Consider the following 6536-nt stretch of genomic DNA (forward strand, 5'->3'; position numbering starts at 1 on the left):
CATGGGAAAATACAAACAATAAATCAATCAGAACATATATTGCTAATTTAAAAAAAAATAGTGACACAAAATTTAATAAGAAATAAGAAAGACTATACATCTAAAAACAAACAATACCAACAATAATTAACTAACCTGTTTTGGTAGACGAACATTCCGAGTACGAATTTCACAAAAGATTGACGGTTAACCATGGGAAAATACAAACCATAAATCATTCAGAACATATATTACTAATTTAAAAAAAATACTGAACAGAAAGGATAAAATTAAATATTACAAACTTAAAAAAGATAAAAAAAACTATAAAATTTAACTAACCTCTTTTGTTTGAGGAATTATCGGAGTCCGATTTTCATAGTCATCAATCAACTTTAAAAACGTTTGGAGCGTTGTTTTAGGATCCATAACTGCAAAGGAATAAAGGAATTTAAAAAAAAATATATAACGGTAACTTATTTATAAAAACAATGTCTAATTACAGAAACCGAGTTATAATTGAGAACAGAAAAATTAACCTTAAAAACAGTAATGTGTTTATGGAAACAAAAAACATCTTTAGAAAGAAATTAAATGTATCTTTAAACGTAAATAGAAAAACTCATAATTAACAAAATTAACAATATAAACTTCAAAAGATAATGACATAAAATTTCAAAATTATGCCTAAACAGAAAATTTAATAAGAAATAAGAAAGAGTATACATATAAAAAACAAACAATACCAACAACATTTAACTAACCTGTTTTGGTAGACGAACATTCCGAGTCCGAATTTCAAAAACAGTAAATAAATTTTTAACAAAACATCATTTCATATGAATCATGATGAAAAACAAACAATCTAATATTGTTTACATACCTTGACTATATGTCTAATGATCTACAAAAATATAAGAAGAACAACAAACATTAGCAGCTGCCAAAACAGTTTTCAACATGAAAAACATAACTTTTCTTGAATAAATTGAAGATCGAACAACATAAAGAAACGGTATTTAACCTTAATCATGTAGTTTTACCTTAAATCTTTTTATAGATTATTGATTAAATACACCTATAACATGTTCGATCTACATATAAAAAAAAGAAAATTCATCAAAAATTGACATTAAACATTTACAATAAATAAATATCTACTATAGATTACATACCTGCAAATTATGTGGATATATCATTTACAATAAATAAATATCTACTAACATTTACAATAATAAATATCAAAAACCTAAAATACAGACATACACCACTCAACTAAAGCATCAAATAACCATTGAATACAATCAACAAACCTCGTTAACAAAAGGCCAGATCTTTGTAAGATGAGCATTAAGCCATGGCAACTTGAAAAATTGAACAACAAAATCAGTCCCCAAAAATAGAAAGAGCATGAACAGAAAAAAAAACCAAGATAAATAAACAAAACTCAATTTCTATCTCTGTAAAAAAACAACCCAAGAATAGTAAGCTACATTCGTTTAGAAATATTCATTGACAAAACTTCTTTTTCACGCCATATTCTAGTGATGTGCCCTAATTTTATAAAATTTTCAAAATATTTTTACATGCTGGTCAACAGTCTATTTGGAATGTAGAAGATCTGAAGAACATACATAAAATGAATATTATAAAAACCAAAATACTACACAAAATCGCAAACCTGGTTACTGAATCGTTAGAATTTCGAATTTTCCGACAAATTGCTGGACAATTCAAACATAAAAAAATTGTATGGATCAGGTAAGTTAAATATCAATAAAAACTCTAATGATAGAAAAAAAAGCCCTAATTAAAGGAAAATATGAACGATACAAAATGAATCTGCTCAAATCGATGGACGATTCAAATGATTCAGCCAAGTTTGTATGGATTGTATTACAAATAACATCAAAAGAAGATTTAATGGCGAAAAAATAAGACCTCATTTGCAAGAACGAACCTGGTATATGGTGATTTAAGAAGAAAATGCGGCGATGATCGATAGATGATATCTAGGGTTTAAGAAAGAGATAGATTGTGTTTAAAATAACAAAGAAAAATCAAAGACAGAAAAGAAAATTAACATACCTATGCTTGATCGGTGAAGAAGGAAGAACCAAATTAGAGAAAAATAGATCTAGGGTTTCAAAAAAGTGAGGCTGTGAACAATTGTTGTTTGGAAAAGATGATATATAAGATCCATTAACTTGACCCGATTATAATTCGGATCCCGTGTCCAATTCTCAAACCATCTAATATTGTGTCTTCCCTCCCAAAATCATCATTTCCTCAACCATAGGATGCCACATCATCAAAATGGCTTCACCATTCAAGGACACATAGCCCACATCATCTCATTTATTAATATATATATAGATTACGTGTTGTTAATTATTAATTAATTATCTATAGGGATACAATGAGGATGATCAGGGCAGAGGTAGGCTATTCGGAATGTAGTCACAGGACAGCAACGGTTTTTCGGTCGTATATACACATGTATGCATAGGTTATTTGGGTGACATCAATGATTTTTTGGATGGTGACTCCACTGATTTTTGTGGATGGTGACATCAATGATTTTTTAGATTAAACTAATTTGATGTTAATACCTTAAACTCTCTGCAGCTAATGTCAAGAAGAAGAAGACGACGTAAATGCTGAAAGTGAAAGATGTGTTGCAATTAAATACCCAATAACCCAGCCCAATTAGATATATAAAAAGTCCTTTAAGAAGGCCAACTCCAATTAAATACCCAAAGCCCACTTTCTACTAAATAACCTAAGCCCATATAGATTGATAAAAACAAGGGCAGTAGGCAAATTTTATTGACCTAGAATATCAAATCTTGCCTTTCTAACTCTAGTTGCTAAGACGAATTGCTGAATTTTGAAAAAAAATTGAAAATCGATTCACAGATTTGAGATGGCTGATCAAAGAGGTTAGTTTTATACTTTTATTGTTTATTGAATAAGAATTGTTTCTTAACTACTTGTTTATTTCATTGTTTGATTTTCAGTGACTTATTTTTTGTTTGTAACAAAAGTCATCGTTAGTAAGAAATTTTTTGTTTGATTTTCATTACTTTTAATTATATGATGAATTTTATCCGACCCGAACCATCGAACTGACCCAGAAATTTTTATGTCCGCTACTATGAAATTGAAACATCGAAAAACATTGACATCATTGGAAAAAATTTCTGGATCCGCCACTGAGGATGATTACAAATCACCATGCTTGAGAACAGTTCTTTGTCTATTGTTCTTTGTCTGTTTGTGGAAGTTGATGGTATGATATTTACAAGTTCATTAGGGTTCAGGATTATGATGCTCAAGTAGTTTTACAAGTTCATCATGAGAAGGTTAGCTACTAATCTCGTATTACTGATTTTGTATTTTTTTGATATTTTCTTCAAGAGGGATAAAGATATAATTTGGGTCCCAGTAAAAATAAATGGTCACCATTATTAAGTATGCTATTTTGAAACGGGTTTAGAAAAGGAAGCACGAGGGAGATGAAGATCTCAATGACATTCACAGGCACAAGTAAGGTAACTCGGACACACTTTAATGTTTTAAATATAGATCATACTTGTGTGGTTATATTTTTTTTTGTATGGGATTGTTTTTTGTTCCTTATTTGCCCTTTGAGTTATGTAGTTAATTTTGCAGCACAAGAGCTCAAAAATGGAAGAAATGGGTGCAATAAAGGTAGCAGCTTGAAAGTGGCATGTGATCTATATTATTGTCTGTCGTCGATGTTGCATATGAAAATTTAAGAGGTCCTTACTTAGTGTAGTCATATCGAGGTACTTTAAAATCTTTTTTTCCTTTCATGTTGAATATGCATTTACGGTACAATTTTCATTATAAAACAAAAAAAAAAAAAATTAGGAAGTTCCTTTGTTAAAATCTCCACGCTCATTTGCTTTTGTTTTCATTTTTTTAGTTTTCTTTTATGTGAATTTTTGTGCTATAAGCTCTTAGAAGGGGAGTGGATAACTTACTTCAATGAGGGTTGTCAATGTACTCGACAACAAATGGCATTCATGCCCAAGTACGCTGCGTTATTTCAGCTGCTGTCTCTGGGGGCGTACAAATAGCTAGCGAATTCTGATAACACAAGGTTTGGGTTACATTTTACAGTTTTTTTTAATTATCTATTTTGTTAAGTTTTTTTAAATATATGCACGGAATTAATTTCATCAGGAAACAACAGGTAAAGACAAGGAGTGTATTTGCTTCCATGTATCCGCTTATAAATGCGGGTTTTGATGATTATACGTGTCTACCACGAAATAATGTGAAGGACATCAGGTTAGACTATTTGATGTCTAAGATGCAACGAACTGACGAATCGAGGTATAAGAAATGTGGTTGATTAATATAATATTGGAGTGTTTGTTGTCATTTTCAAGGGTTTAATGTTGATTGTTGATTAATCTAATATTTGAGTTTTAGGGAGTTAGAAGAGAAAACAGGTTTCTTTTAATTCATACAAATCTGATGAAAGGATGAGGTAAGTGGTGAGGTATGCTTTAGACTCTTACGGTATCGAGTAATTAATATAGATGTTTTAAATAGAAATGCATCTTTTTGAGAGAAATGGTTATAATTGAGCATGGATGTAAATTTGAAGATCATACACGCATGAAAAGAAGTGGACTTGGAATGTGTACATATAAAAATATTAAAAGCTCTTTTTGGTCATAAGCATCTGATCCACTTCTTTGATGCATGTGAAGATGCAAAATAATGTATAAATCGTTATGGAGTGCGTCTTTCTTATTACAGTTATATTTGAATTACCAAAAAAAACTCTACTTTATCTGCTGTTATCTCTGTATGTCTACATAATTGGCGAGAAGTTTTATGTTTCGTTTTGTTGTATATATAGATTGTGTGAAGGTGGGGAATTACTTGATCGGATACTATCCAGGTAAGAGGACGTCCTGTTACAAATTGCGTGATTTGTATAGTAATGAGTAGGTGTAGTTAACTTAAGTCAAACTTTGTGTCAAATGCAGATGTGGAAGATACACAGAAGCTGACTTGAGTCAAACTAAGCGTTGTTGCTTTTTGCCATCTTCAAGGCGTCGTGCACCGTGACCTAACCCGAGGTTATAAATGCATCTTTTTAAGAAACTTCTTTTTCTTATTTTGTTTTCTATTACTTAAATTTCAAGATATAATAGCTATTAGTCACGTTTTTTAATAGTTATTGACCTTCTGTTAAATTTTGTCTCAGAACTTTCTTTTCATGTCCAAAAGTGAAGATGCTGATATGAAGCTTATTGATTTTGGTCTTTCCGATTTCATTAGTCCAGGTAATCATCACACGTACTTCTTTGTTTTTTGTTGCTTTTTGCCATCTTCAAGGCATCGTGCACCGTGACCTAAAGCCCGAGGTTATAAATGCATATTTTTGAGAAACTTCTTTTTCTTATTTTGTTTTCTATTACTTAAATTTCAAAATATAACATGCGTAGAGATGCATAGAAAGAAGGCAAAAATTGATGCTACAGGTAAGCATTCATTATACTTCACCCTTAATTAAGAACGAACTCTTTTAAATATATTGAAATTTTGAGGATTAAATGCAGTTTTAGCATTTCGAACAAATCAATCCATTAATTGCAAATTTGATTTAACAAACTAACCATCGACTGAGCAATGGGTCTAACTATTTGAATAAATCAGATCATTGATTGGACAAATCTGACCAGAGATAATGAACACATCTTTTATCATAGTGTTTAAAAGTTATTGAGTTAAATCATTATCTCATTTTTTAGTATTCTTAATAATGAAGACCCTTGCATATGTGATACGCGTACATTGCGCATTGGCTTTTGGTGATCAACAGATTGATGTTTTCACTCCGACAAGGTTTAGTTTTAGTTACTTTCCTCATCTAATTGGTTGAAGATCTTAAATTGCATGTCTGCATCTCATGTGTTCGATATCATGTTATTGTTTTGTTCGTTATTTGATGGATATGATTTGTTATATATTCGATCAATGATATCCCTATGAACATGTATTTTGCAGCCCTGAAGTTATACAGTTGTCGCATTGACACTAACGTCTGTGGTATGAAGGCTTGGGATTCCGACCGGACTTTAATTAATTCCGACAAGTTCTGTGGTATTCCCCATTTTTCTTGTGTGTTTTACTTTTAGATTGGATCCTCACGAGTTTTAATCGATGGAATGTGTATTGAACACAAATGAAACCAATTAGTCTCTTTGATAATTTATTTTTTTAATGTGCGTTTTACGATTAGCGACATAAATTACATGGATTGGTGGTTTTGTATAATTTAACCAGATAGTCTCATCTCTTTGATGATTTCTTTGTAACAGGTGAATCAGCAGATAAAGAAATGAGGAGATATATAAAAGTTTCAAGTGATGTTGTAAAAATCATTGATAAGCTATATATTTCTAGAGAGATTACATGGATCAGTGATTTTGTATAATTTAAGATGGGTGAGTTAGATTATGCACAAAACACAATCTAGAATTGATTTCATGTGAAAGCTGTAATAATCC

General features: G+C 30.7%; 1 long non-coding RNA gene across 1 annotated transcript; it reads right to left on the reverse strand.

The window, feature by feature from the left end:
- Nucleotides 1-862: 862 nt before the first annotated feature.
- LOC110902275 lies at nt 863-1706 on the reverse strand. The gene is made up of 4 exons (XR_002571055.2): nt 1661-1706; nt 1293-1343; nt 1023-1073; nt 863-883 (listed from the first exon to the last, which is right to left on the reverse strand). It is a non-coding gene; the product is annotated as an uncharacterized LOC110902275 (long non-coding RNA).
- Between the last annotated feature and the right edge of the window lie 4830 nt (nt 1707-6536).

Source organism: Helianthus annuus, chromosome 2, assembly GCF_002127325.2.
Source record: "Helianthus annuus cultivar XRQ/B chromosome 2, HanXRQr2.0-SUNRISE, whole genome shotgun sequence".
In the NCBI taxonomy this organism is placed as follows: Eukaryota; Viridiplantae; Streptophyta; class Magnoliopsida; order Asterales; family Asteraceae; genus Helianthus; species Helianthus annuus.